The sequence below is a fragment of the Tamandua tetradactyla genome, chromosome 14 (assembly GCF_023851605.1).
Source record: "Tamandua tetradactyla isolate mTamTet1 chromosome 14, mTamTet1.pri, whole genome shotgun sequence".
In the NCBI taxonomy this organism is placed as follows: Eukaryota; Metazoa; Chordata; class Mammalia; order Pilosa; family Myrmecophagidae; genus Tamandua; species Tamandua tetradactyla.
This window is the reverse complement of record NC_135340.1, coordinates 20,144,073-20,158,301: the sequence shown is the minus strand read 5'-3', so window position 1 is coordinate 20,158,301 and position 14,229 is coordinate 20,144,073.

Here is a 14,229-nt window from a genome sequence, read left to right as displayed (position 1 = left end):
GAGACACTTTCTGAAAAAAGTTACTATAGAGTGGTCTATACTGTAAAACCATCCCCTGCTACAGAAAAAAAAGGATCCAAAAGGGAGACATACAATACAGGAAACAATATCAACCAAGAAAGACAATGTCTAAAAGTTCTCTAGAACTATATCTGAGATCATCTTAGGGTAAGAAGTTCAACAGAAGAGAGAATCTGAGATCATCTTAGGGTAAGAAGGTCAATGGAAGAGAGAAGAAGGAACTGAAAGCATGCAAGCAACTTCTCTCATTCAAGAGGAGGCTAGATTCTGATTAATTGCAAAGGAAAAAATGTTTAATTACCTATCAAAAATTTAAGGTTAACTGGTAGAAAAATACAAATATAGTGTTTCTGAGCCACTAGAGTGGAAAGCAAGAAGTACAAGAAAAGTAAACAAAAAACACTGATTAAAGACAGGAAACAAAGAAAACAAGAAAGTATGATAAAAATGGTCATGCTAATCCAAACACACCAGTGACAACAGACATTATGTATGGGAAAGCAAAGCTATGGGCTATTGACGAGAGATAGTCCTAAAACAAAACCACACTAAAAAAGTTTAAATCATAGAGATGAAAAACACACCAGAAAAATGCTAATTGAAAGAAGATGGGCATAAAAATATCAGACCAAATAAAGTCAAGGCCACTATCACTAAGAGAAAACAAAGAGGGTTTTTTGTTATTTTGAAAAAGTTACAACCCACAAAAATCATAATAGCCATAAGCAGTTATGCATTATCCCCAGGATTTAAGTACAAAAAGGCAAAAGGCCTTATAAAAGCATAGGAAAGGGGAAAAGCTCATAACCACAGCAGTTCTCACACACTTAGGATCCACTTTCACACATTCTCCAAGTTTCCCCCATTATATGTTAGCCAATTCTTGCAGTTCTATTAGTGTGTTAGTTATTTCTTCCTGGTATGTGCTTGTCCTTGGCACATGATAAGACTGAACCCCAGTTATGGTGCTTGTGCTAATAAGAGATGGTTTCGGTGGGTCTTGAAGAGAATGAGCATTGCCTTTTAAGGCATCTGCTCCAGCTAAGGTTATTACAGGGTTGCCAAGCAAAGGAAGGCTAATATCTGCAAGACACCACAGGACAAGGTACTTCCACTGGTTCAGGGTGACTTGGGATTTTAAGATGGCCATTATTATCTGAATCCAACCAGAAATTCCATCTCCAAGTTTCAGGATCCAGTTTTTCCTCTAATCAATGCCCTGACTTGTACAGGAGAAGCTTGATGAGACTCAATTCTACTACTGTTAATTCAACCACACAATTCAAGCTACACAATTAAATTTTGTATCTGATTTTCAACTCAGCCCTGTGGTTATGAGAAACAACAGTTGTTTTAGGGTTGTCACAGAAGCTCTCTGGTTCTCAGACCATGACTTGAGCTGAGAGTTAAAGGACCTGAGCTGTCATTTTCTCTCTGCAAATGCACTAGGACATACTCAGGAAAATCCAGCCCCTGTCAATTCTCTGTGGTCATCATTACTGTCTTAACCATACCAACATTATTTGATCATTATGGTGGAGTCCAACAGTTACTTGGGATCCTAAGGCATTTGCTTCCATTATTTTGTCCCAATTTAACCATAGATAATTTAATTGTAACACCATTGCATGCCATAGACCACTGTCACCCCATTTCCTGTTGGCAAGGAGCTCAGCACTGCACTCAAGTCCAAGAACGTGATCAGAAATATCCTCAAAGTGTGCGCATGTGGAAGGGGCTGGGCAAAGAAGTGCTTAGCTTCCGGGACCACTTCCAATAGCAATTCTGTATCAGTCAGGTTCCAGTCAGGGGAACGGAAACTACCCAATAATTTGAAAAGGGAAGGTTCTAGTTGAAGAATTATTTACAGGGATTCTAATAGATCTTAATAGATTAAGAATACCATAGGTCTGAGGAAGAGCAGCCAAGGAAGGAAAGGGTGCCCCCATGCCAAGGTTGGGAGAAGGTGGCGCCTCCTGGTGGATGGTGGAGAAACACCCTAGCTGTCCTGTGCCAGAGCTTGTCCAGAGTTGGTGAGATGAAGCTGGTGGTCAGGAAGCCTCCAGCTGGGGTGGCTCAGGCAGAGCACATGGGTTGAGAAGCGGCAACAAAAGCTGCCAAAGGTTAAGCACCCCTGGGGTGTATAACATATTTGCCGCCATGGAGCAAGCAGAATGGAAGCAAATTGGAAACAAAGAGCAGCCACTTTCTCCTGTAATGTCCCTGCAGCACCCTCTACTGACAAAGTTTAACATTGGGTTGGCAGAAGAGAGCCTGCAGAGTCTAGGTCCATTATCAAGGAAATAAAGGGTGGATTCGGAGTCAAGAAGCAGTAATTTGGCAACTAAATTATTCACTCTCCATTCCATGCTCCTTTTCCTTCCACAAGCTCTACGGTTGTCCTGGTACAGTTACCTGGACCCCCCTGTTTCCCAGTAAATCTAAGCCCTGGAAATGCTGCCTCGGGAGAGGTGCTACAGATGTCTGTTAACATTTATTTTGGAGCATGGTAGTCTAAGAATAGACCCCAGGGAGAGCCCTGGATATTTCCAGCCTTACCTCTCTGAATCTGCTTTCAGCCGAAGGACCTTCACTCCGCCTTGATAATTCGTCAGTCACTGTACTCTCCACTGAATTTGTCTTTCACATGTGCCCATTTACCTAATGACTCCTGAAGCCACGAATGGCTCTCCCAATTTCCAAATTTAGTTGAAACTAAACCTCCTGAGAGAAGCATTTGCCCTATGGGCACTAAAATCTCTCAGCTAGCAGAGCCCTGGTTCATAGAGACAAGAAACACTTTGCAAGTGGGTTAGCATTAGAGGGAGTGGAAGCAAAGTTGCAGAGGAAGAAATTGAGTCATAGAAGTTAGATAACTTACAGAGGTTACACAGCTGAACTGGGATTCCAAACCAGGTCGGACGCCAAATATATGCGTGGTTTCCAATATACCATGTTGCCTTCCCACTAACCACCAAGCTACTGTGATTCTACAAGAATCACCTACATCTCACAGACACACAACCCAGATGGTTGTGTTCAGCTGCTTGCAGCTTTCCTGTGCCATTTATCGCCCAAAAAGCAGCACCGCTTTACCCAGGAATGTCAAAACCCAGTGTCTCACCTTTGTACCTAGAGTGTCGTTACCTTATCTCAAAGCTGAGCCTTTTCCAAGCTTGAAAATAGCAGAGCAAGAACTAGTTCAGGGGTTGAGACACTCAGCCAGGTTATTGCTACACTTTCTACCTGGGGGCAAGCGGAGGCTCAGCTGGTCTGGCTTAAGTAGGATGATAGCAGTTATACAGAGAAAGGACACACCTGGGAAACAAGAGGAGCGCAATTCAAAGTTCTGAAGGAGGAAAAAGCTGACCTTTAGGGACCCCTCCCAGCCCGAGTTGGCTGTTTGTTCAGAAAAGGAGCAGCAGCTGGGAAGAAGCTCAGCCCTTACAGATGGTAAAATGTCACACACACTTGTCCTTCAAAAGATAGTGGGCTGTGGCTAATACAGCCTTGAAATAGTGGCACACTGATGGGGACAGAGAACAACACATGGCTGGGATTTGGGAAAAGCATTTACTAGGACCTACAGTAAATGCAGAAATGCACAAGCCCTTTATTATTTTTTTTAAAGGCAGCCGGCCATAATCTAATAAGGAAAGAAATGGCCATGATGTAATTATTCTCTTTGAAGATGAAACTTCATAATAATATTACTTTCATTTATACAGGTCACCCCCAAGCCCAGGATCCTACGTGGGTCTTAGAGACATTATCTAATCTTTATATAACTCTACGTGCTCAGTCAGGGCCAGTATTCCTCATCTACTCATTCCATTTTACAAATGAGTCAAGGAAGGTCTGAAGGCAGAGCCCACCTTGGGAAATATCGCAAAATGAGAAACGTGTCTGCAGCTGCTGCCACCCAGCAGCGCCCTCCCAATTCTACACCCCCCCCCCCCCCCCACCTCGGCCCAGGCTCCCGGGGCTGGGCTGATTAGGCTGTGCTTTTATACTCACAGAACCCGATTTCCTATGTCTCAGGCTCTCAGAACTGGGGATATCAGAAGGCAAATCTGGTTTGTCAGTCAGTGCTCAAACACAGAGGCAAGTGGGCTCATTTTTAAGTATGTGGACTGTAACTCTTGGGAGATGAAATACTTGCTTTTTCTACCAAGGTAGCAGTATCGCCATATTTATGTTGATTTAACAAACATGATTATGGTGCTCGTTCTGTGTGAGGCATTGTTGTAAACATTCTACAAACATTCATCCATTAAACCTCATAATAATGTGCTGGGAATGTGTTCTATTATCCAGTCTATTTTATAGGCAATGGCATTGGGGGCACAGAGAGGGTGAGGAATTTACCCAAAGTCACACAGCTAGTAAGCGAAGGTCCATTTCCCATGTTCAGTGTGCTTCTTGTATCCACACACACACACAAGTTTGGTTTACACCACTCTAAATGCTCAGAATGGCAAGTCTCTGCCTTTACAATTAAATGAAAGTCTCCAGTTGTAGTCTCAATAGGTGGAAAGCTATTTGGGCAAAAACCAAATTAGGATGTAATTTTCCCTCAGAAGCTAGAAGCTCAGTAGTTTGGACAACCAAACTAAAGAGTGGCAATAGCCCATTGTAGCCTCCCCTGGCATCTGAAGTCAGCCAGTATATGACATCACCCCCTCTCCTTGCTTGCTAACAAACAGAGGAACATGTATATCACTTACTGGAACTGACAACACCTCATATTGTCATCCTTCTATAGCTTCTATTGCACAAATTATAATCCCGATAAGGGAGGATGGATTTGTGCCAGCCCCTCAGTCACAGCACCAGACTCTAGGCTCCTTGCCTCTAACTAAGCATTCTGGGGCCTCCATGGCAGAGCTGGAACCATAAGGAGAAAGAAACTTGGGGGAAACTGACCCTTAGCTGAGGCCTACACCAGCTGGTATGACAGGCCCTATCTTCACCAAAGTGTTTGGCATTCCTTTAAAGACAAATAAGCATACTTTTAGGCAAACCTAGCTGTTCCCTTCTTGTTTAGTGAAAAGTAAGGTCAATCCTCATTATTCACAGATTCTGTATTTGTGATTTTGTCTCCTTGCTGAAATACATTTGTTACCCCCAAGTCAACACTCACAACACTTTCACGGTCATTCGCAGACATGTACAGAGCAGAGAAAAACCTGAGTCACTCAGGGCACATGTTCTCAGTGAGGTCGGACAAGGCGCCGCTCGGCCTTCTTGTTTCAACTCTCATACTGCCAACAAGTGTCTTTTTTGTGGTATACTTAGTGCCATATTTTTCACAGTTTTGTGCTTTTTGTTGGTGATTTCACGGCTTAAACTGTCTCCTAAGCCTACTGCTGTCTAGTGTCCTAGACACAATGTTGTGATGTGCCTTAAGGAGAAAACGTGTGCTGGGTGAGCTTCATTCAGGCATAAGTTGCAGCGCTGTTGGATGTGAGTTCAACATTAATAAACCAACGATATATATTAAATAAGTTACCTTTAAACAGAAATATGCAATAAACAAGGCCATATAATTGAAAATTTTGTGACCAGAGGCTTGCAGAAACCTGACCTGTTAACTCCCCTAGGAGCAGTGGTTCAGTAGTTGCTAACTCAGAGTTTGTGACAACTTTATAGAACATAATATTCCAGATAACGACACTAGACTGTAACTGGAATTACCTCACCTCTGCTTTTAACAGAGACCAAAAGCAGGAAAGTGACCCTTTGTGATCTGGGGGGAGGGCAGGGGGGTGGGGGGCTGGTGGCGGTGGTGGAATAGGTCCATGTACTGAGATCTAGTCCCAATTCCTGAACTGCTGAACAATTCCACCTTCCATGAATAAATATACCAGCCCTTGAGTGGTCAGTAATGGAGATTCAAGTCAGCTGTTGCCTTCAGGGTCCAGCAAGGGAGATATTTTAGAGGCAGACAGGATTCTTAAAACCCCCTGTATCACACCAGACAAGCCCGTGTGCTCTATCACTCTACAGCCTTAGACATGGCAAGCCTGTCGTTGCCTGCCCTGCACACAGCACTTTCTGAGAGACGCAGCCTGAAACAGCTCCGGAGGGTGCTATGGGATCCTATTGCACCTACTCAGTCCACCGTTGGGTGGGCATGTGGCCAAAGGGCAACCAGTCCGGACTTTTGGTCTGACTCAAAAGATAATCTTTTCAAATCATATCTTTTCTTGGGTATTGGGAAGCCGAAAGCATCTGGAAGGTCACATAGCAAGGATATTATTTTCCAAAAGAAACTCTTCATCACAGAGAAGAGAGAGAGAGAGTGGTGATAGCTCCCCTGTGAGCGTTTCCTCGGTCCCTTGCTGCTCTCTCTGCTTCCGGTTCCAGTCCAGTGAGTCTTTGATTCCTGTTCTTGGATGTCCCATGACATTTCCTCGTTTCCAAACAAACACTAAGGGAGCAATGCATAGAGGATGAACATGGTGACCACCACCACCCCCACCCCCAATCAGCAGCAGAATTTGGAACAAATTTCTAGCCTCCAAACAAAAACTGATATATCTGTCCTCAAAAGCAAGAGTGATGATGAAAATATCAACTACTCTAAGGGAAGGGCCTGACTCTCCAGCACAGAGGCTGAAGCCTGACAGGTGGCGGTGCAGGTGGGCAGCAGCTGCCTCCCAGCCCTGCTTCAATCAGGAAAGTCCTGTGGTTGGAGGAAGACCATGGAGGACAGCCTCATGCCCCTCCCCGACTGAGACAATGCCCATGAACTCTCACTGTAAACTCTCGGGCATCATACAGGCTTCCAATCGCTCTACCCAGGCTTGGCTTCTCAAGCCTTCTTTCCTGTTCAATGATGCTTGAAAGGAGGAGGGCAGGGTTCTTCTGACACAGAAAGCAATGCTTTACGTACAATTAATGAGTCACTTCGAATTCAGTCTTAGGAGAACTAAGCCTTCCTCTATACTCGCATGAGTTAGGAGTGGGCCAGGGTGTGGCCACTGGTGTGGAAAGAAAATCTCTCTCAAGTTCCAGGGGGAGGCTCTGTAGATCCCTCCAGACATGGAAAAACAGTGCTGATCACCATGGTAAAAAGCACAGGCACAGCCCCTCTCCAGTAGAGAAGGTGGACTACTCACTTCTTCAAGCAATCCTTATTGAGCTAGCCCTGTTGAGAGCTATCCCTGAACTGCTGAACAGTCCTTGCTGAGATATATCACCCAGAACCTACCAGTGATTCACAAAGGTCTTAGCTCACATTCCCCCAAATGAAATTCATAAAAATATTGTACCCCTTATTTATTTTTAAGTTGACATTTAAATTTTTCATGTTAAATTTAAACACTTCAAAGAATGCAACTTCTAATATAGAATTAATATCAATATTTCTAAATGAACCACATATTCAATAAAGGTTTAATATCCAGAATATATAAAGAAATCCCTCAACAAAAAGGAAAACAACTTAATTTAAAAATGGGCAAAAGACTTGAATAGACATCTCTCCAAAGAAGATATACACATGGCCAGAAAGCTCATGAAAAGATATTCAACATCATCTACCATCAGGGAAATGTAAGTCAAAACCACAATGAGATATCATTTCATATCCATTAGAATGGCTGTTATTAAAAAAAAAAACAAAACAGAAATGACAAGCATTGTAGAGGATGCAGAGAAATAGGAACACTCATTCATTACTGGTGAAAATGTAAAATGGTGCAGCCATGGTGGAAAAGAGTTTGATGGTTCCTCAGAAAGTTAAGTACAGAATTACCATTTGACCTAGCAATCCCACAACTAGGTACATACCTAAAAGAATTGAAAGCAGAGACTTGAGCAGATATTTGCACACCAGTGTTCATAGAAGCATTATTCACAGTAGTCAAAAGATGGAAGCAACCCATGTGTCATTAACTGATGAATGGATAAATAAAATATATATACTATATATGCAATAGAATATTATTCAGCCCTAAAAAGGAATGAAGTTCTGATACATGTGGTAAAATGGATGAAACTTGAAGACATCATGTTGGATGAAATAAGCCAGACACAAAAGGACAAATAGTGTATGACTCTGTGATATGAAATAATTAGAATAAGCAAACTCAGAGTCAAAATCGATAATATAGGTTTCCAGGTGTTTTAGTTTCCTAAGTTGCTCAAAGCAGATACCATGAAATGGATTGGCTTAAACAGTGGGAATTCATTAGTATACAGCTTGAGGACAAATCCAGGCATCATCAAAGTGGTGCTTTCTTCTGAAAGACTGGCTGCTGGTGATCTTTGGCTCCTCTGCCACATGGCAAGGTACATGGCAGCAAATCCTGGTCTCTTTCTTCTGTGGTGAGTTCTGTTTCAGCTTCTTGCTTCCTGCAGGTTTCTTTTTCTCTGTGTGTTCACTCTGTTTGTAAAGGACTCCAGGAAGAGGATTAACACCCACGTGAGATGGGGCACACCTTAACTGAGCTAACCTCATCAAGAGGTCCTACTTATAATAGGTTCATACCCACAAGGATGTATTAAATTTATGAACATATTTTTCTGGGGTGGATACAGCTTCAAACCACCACATCAGAGGAAGGGTTGGGAGAGAGAATAGGAAGTTAAGCTTAAAGTGTACAGGGTTCCTATTTGGACCAATGGATTTGTTTTGGAAATGGATGGTGGTGATGGTAGCACACATTGTGAATATAATTAACAACACTGAAATATGTTTCTGAATGTGGTTAAAAGGAGAAATGTTATATTGTATAGATCATAATATAAAATAAAAATTTTGAAAAAAAAACCTGTGGACCTGCACTACCCGGTTAAACCAGGGTTAATAATAAAATTATTAAAATTGTAATAGTTAATAGTTAATACAATTATAAAAATGTGCTTTCGTCAATTGTAGCAAATGTGCCACACCAATGTAAGGTGTTGGTAATAGGGTGGTGTATGGGAATCCTGTACTTTATGTATGCTTGTTCTGTAAACCCACAATTTCTCTAAAAAAGAAAAGAGAAGAAAATGTTATTAAGCAAATCTTATCTTAAATGTAAAAATAAAACTAGATACTAGATAGACTATCACTGGAGGTGGGTTGGGAGCCACAGTGGGAGTGGAAATCCCCTTTAAAGGAGTGGTGTTTGGGCTGGGGTTCCAAGTGACACGTCATCACCATGAGCATGAGTAGGGGTAGAGCACTCTAGTGGAGGAAACAAGTGCAAAGGCCCTGAGGCAGGAACAAGCCTGACTTGTTTGAAGAACAGAAAGCTGCTAGTGCAGCAGAATAGGAGGCAAAGGAAAGAATGGTGGTGTGTGAGAGGCAGGGAGGGCTAAATCCTCTCTACCCTGACCCCTGCCCTGTGCCACGGGAGGCTGACCTGCTCTGATGGTCAGTGAGCTCTGACCGCTGCAGACATTTGAGTGAGCTCAGCCAAGGGCATGCTCCAGCAGGTCTAATGAGAGGGGAGCAGCAGGGTGGGGTGTTTGTTTTTCATCTCGCAGGGTCCCATGAGGTGGCTGAGGTCCTCCACCGAAGGTCACAGCTCTGTTAGGTGGTGTGTTTCTAGGTCACTGCCTCCAACCTGCTCCCCTTCAGATCTCGGGGTGTGTGACAGCATCAGGGAGTGACCTGCTGTGTCAGCCTGCCCTGCTTCCTGCAGTTTCCCTGTGTTCACCCCACCTGGGTAAAAGCCCCTTTACTGAACTGGACATGCTTTGTTCAGCGCCCTCCTTCCTTCTCTTTGGCAACACATTCTTCTCGAGCTCCTCCACGCCATAAATCAGGTGCCATCCCTGAGGTACGAAATCTGCCTGGTCCCGGCGTGGTCCAGGACTGAATGGCTAAATCCGCCTCTCCTGGGCTGAGGGATTAGAAGGCCCCTTAGTCATATATCACATATGATTCCCCATAATCAGCTTTAATACAATATTTTTATCTCTCAAAAAAAATCCCCTTTATTTAACTCTCCCCCGATTATCCTCATTTGAGTATGGCATGTTTCCTCCTGGGACCTTGGCTGGGATACTATAAAACAGTGTCTACATTTTATTTTATCAGCAATATTCTTCAGTCCTCTGATAAAAGCCTTCTGCTCTGTGAAACCACATCACAGATCCTCTCTTCTTCTCTACTTTTGTATCCAAAGGCCTATTACAGTGTTAAATGAAAGACTTAGTGACTAATACGGGATGCATGACAGGGCCAAGTGTGGCCTGAGGGACGCGGCCCGCGGAGCGCTGCGGCGGCGGGAGGCGGGGCAGGCCCCGGGAGCAGCGTTCCCAGGCCCGGGCCTCTCTGGGGGGCGCAGCCAGCCAGGAAAACCCCACTCCCCTCCCCAGGTGACAAGACCTCCTCTTCGCCCTACTGTTGGTTGGAAATATTTCAGCCATAACCGTATTTTGTCCTATTTGGGGAGGGGGATCGGTGGGTCAAAGGACATAAAGAAAAAAAATGTGCATCCTAAATAGAACGGTTGACTCCTAACATACTTGTCTGGGGAAGCATAGAGAACACATGACCAAAAAAGGAAAGAAAAAAAAAGCCCTTTCCCTTCGTTGGCTAGTTTCATTAATCTAGTCCGAGAATCACCACGCACACTCCGGGTTTAGCTGTCATACTTGGGGAGCTGCGGGCATCTACGAAGCCACCTCTGATGGGAGACCTGTTTTTGCTAATCACTGCACGGCCTTGTCTTGTAAATGAGTGTTTCCTTCATCAAGATAACATAAATTTACTGACAAAAGGAAATTTCTGGACAGCCCACGGAGGAAGCAAGAGGTAAGCGTGAATTGCCCAGTTAAAAATAGGAACGTGTGCCAAGAAGAACGCTTCCCTGTCCTTGGAATCGCTGCGAAGCCAAGCCAGGCTCCCAGCGCGCCGACCAGCTCCTGGATGGAAAACCCGCTGGCTCAGTCTTCTTGTCACCAGACTTTCTGCTCGCACCTTCTGAGAAAGCCAGAAAAGTGTGTGGGTTCATAAAAATAAAAAGCAAAGAGGGAAGGATGTAGAGGTTGGTTAAAAATAAAACTTATCAGATAAGAATTAAATCCTGAGAATGTTATCTCTCCACACAGCAGGGTGGGAAAAAAAAAAAAAAAAGACATGTCAAGGAGAACCCAGGCCACAGGATGAATAAGCATAAAAATAGGAGGAAATGACCAAGCAAACGTGCTAAACGTGCAGGGAGGTGATGCGGGTTTTGTGGTGGGCGGTTCCCAAGGCTCTGACTTTCCGGGGTGGCTCCTGGTCCACCCTCGCGGGTCCCGGCAGAATTCATCACGAATGATAATCCTGGAGGGAGACACAAGAAACCCGCCAAGGGGTTGTCTCTGGGGAAGACTTATTGGTTCCCATTACACCCTTCTTGAACTTGTTTTTTTTTTTTTCCATGTGCATGTATTACCTTGTTAAAAAAATAAAACAAGTGCCTATGGAAAAAGTTCTCTGGGAATTTCCTACCTCCCAGCATTTTTATGGCAGATAACATGGTCCCCAGTGAATTTTTCAAGATCCAGATAATTGGCAACTCTTAAGCTTCCCCAGTTGCTGCTACTGCCCCCCTAATCGGGACCCAGCCCATCCGTGGTCCTGCCTCCCTGGCAGCCACCCCTACTCCCTTCCCTCACTCCCCCCCACCCCCCAGCATGCCCCTATTTCTGAGATCTGACTGTGAATCTGGACTGCTCCAGCCTTAAATGCTTCCCGATGCTCTTTACAAAATGGACATACCACTCCCTGGTCTCTTTAACTCCCATTTCCCAGGAGGCCCTCGAAAGATAAATGAAATGTTCCATTCTTACTCTGAAGCCTGTTACCTTCTACTTCTACATCAGCCTCCTATGCATCCTCTGGGTTATCTAGTTTTCCCTCAAGAGATAGGCACAAAGCAAAGACTACTTATTAAAGTCATTTTTAATGGCCCAGTATTTATCCACTCTTGAGATAGTGCATTTCAGTCCAAACCTGCTCTTAAGTCTATTGACAAAATATGGCAATAAAACACAATAGCTATTCTCTAGCTATTTGAGATGTTTCTCCAACTTAAGCTAAAGAAAGTTGGGGCTTTTCAACACTCGTAGTATAGTATTTAAGTCACCAAAGAGCTATGTGTATTTTAAAGAAATTAAAATGACATCCTTCTACAGGCCACCTGAAAAAAGATTAGGTAGAGACTACCAGAGTGCCTTTGAGAATTAAAAAGGTTTGCAATTCTCCACCCAACGTCACTCACAGGTGACAAAAATATTTCTTAGTATGACAGAGCCTTGCTCAGACTCACTCAGTTCTAATTTACCAGATGGAGAAGCGTCAATAACACAACTCCTCTCGAGCTGTAAGGTTGGGTGTATCAAAAAGGAAAATGATTCATTTTCTCCCCTCAGAGTGTATCCCAGGTAAGGAAGGACTTGTGGGCAGCAGCATACCTATATGTTCTGAGGCACTGTGGCCTCAAAATTGCACCCAGGAAATCGCAATCTGTTTCTGCTTCCAGATGGCCCACACTGCTTAGTTGTGATACATGGGTGAGTGCACGCCCCATACAGCTCACGCCCAGCATTAGCCCAAGAGGCCAATATTGAGCATAAACCCAGGGTTCCTACTGGATCTTGAGGCATGTAGAAAAGACCCCATTGCAAAGTCAATGGAGAATTCAATCATGAAGTTGTTTTCCGCTCCCATGGCTTTAATTGAATAATTGACACTCCTGTGTGCTGCTGCCCATTGATAACCATGACATTATGTAAACTTACCAAACTCCAAGCATTCACCGCTCCTCCTCTCAATTCCAGTCATGCCTGCTCTTTTGATATCCCCTCTTGAGGAAGTCAATATCTAAGACCACACATCCTGAGAAGCTGAAAATCTTGAGTCAAATCCCAGTATGCGCCATTACTTTGTCCCCTTAGACGAACTACCTAACTACTCTTCTGTTCATCTGCAAAGGGAGCACTGTCCTACTGTGGTTGCAAATAAATATGTGGAAGCACGTAGCTCAGGGCTTGGCATATAGGTATTCTCTGAGTGTTGAGATTCATCTTACCTATTATTCTCAGCTTCTCTACATCATGCCTTTTTAACCTCTGATGCTAGTATTGAAAATGTAAAAAACTTAAATTACAGTAACCCAGCCCCTCAAAGCACCCAACCTCTAAACACAGCAAGGTAGCTCTATGTTTAAAAGCACATTTGAATGGAAGTACATTGTGCCTGAAAGTCAGATTGGGTTTTTAATATAAACCAGCCTATATTATCCAATAAAGGGAGTTCAAGTGTAGCCAACTTTATTTTGAAAGGTGCTGTTAATTTCCACTCCTCTGTTCTGACAACAGTCAGCTACGCAACTCTCTAACCAGTATTCTTTTCATGCCTTTCAAAAGATTTAAGACTATTTTAAAATTATTCTTATTTACAATAACTTTACTCAAAACATTACTTGTGCTTGTCCTCGGAGTTGATCAAATATAAATGTACCTCTCATGTCCCAATTCCTATTTTATACAAACTGCTGACCCAGCATGGCATTTCCCGTCATAGCTTTTCAAAACAACATAGGAAATTTCAAGATTGAATGGCCAAAAGAAATGAGGATGACCTAGCCTCTAAAAAAAAAACTCAATTATTTAAATAAGAAAAACAAAATTATGTCTGAATGGATAATTCACGATTCAGACAGCCCAGCATTTAATTGGTATTAACTACTCTACTAAAGATCTATTTAATGCACTTAGGTCATACTTTTTATTCCCATGAAATTGGATATTAGCTCAAAATTTAATCTCCTGCCAAGGACTCTGCACCATTTAGGTGACGTAACAGTGAGGTAGGCTCTTAACATTTCATTGCCAGGAATATAAATGAAATTGATCAGATTATTTGCCAAATAATGTTTCTTCAGTAGGGCTGAATCTTCTCCTAAGTGGACTGTCAAAGAGAGAAGCAAAAAGCAGATACTGAGCATGATAGCTATAATTTCCAGCTTAATCTTCCAGGTCCGTTATATAGTTTATTGGTTTATAGAACCTTTGTGTGGAAGGAATAAGCAAGGCCAAAGAGGCCCAATCTTTTGGCAAGTCAAAATATTGACTGCAAACGAAAAATATAAAAGATAATATTGGAACTACTTCTTATTCATTTAGAATATTGCCTCGTGACATTCTCATGACATTAGTAATCATGGAAAACTTGGTTATGATTTTACAGAATATAAAATTCCTAATAGAATCTCT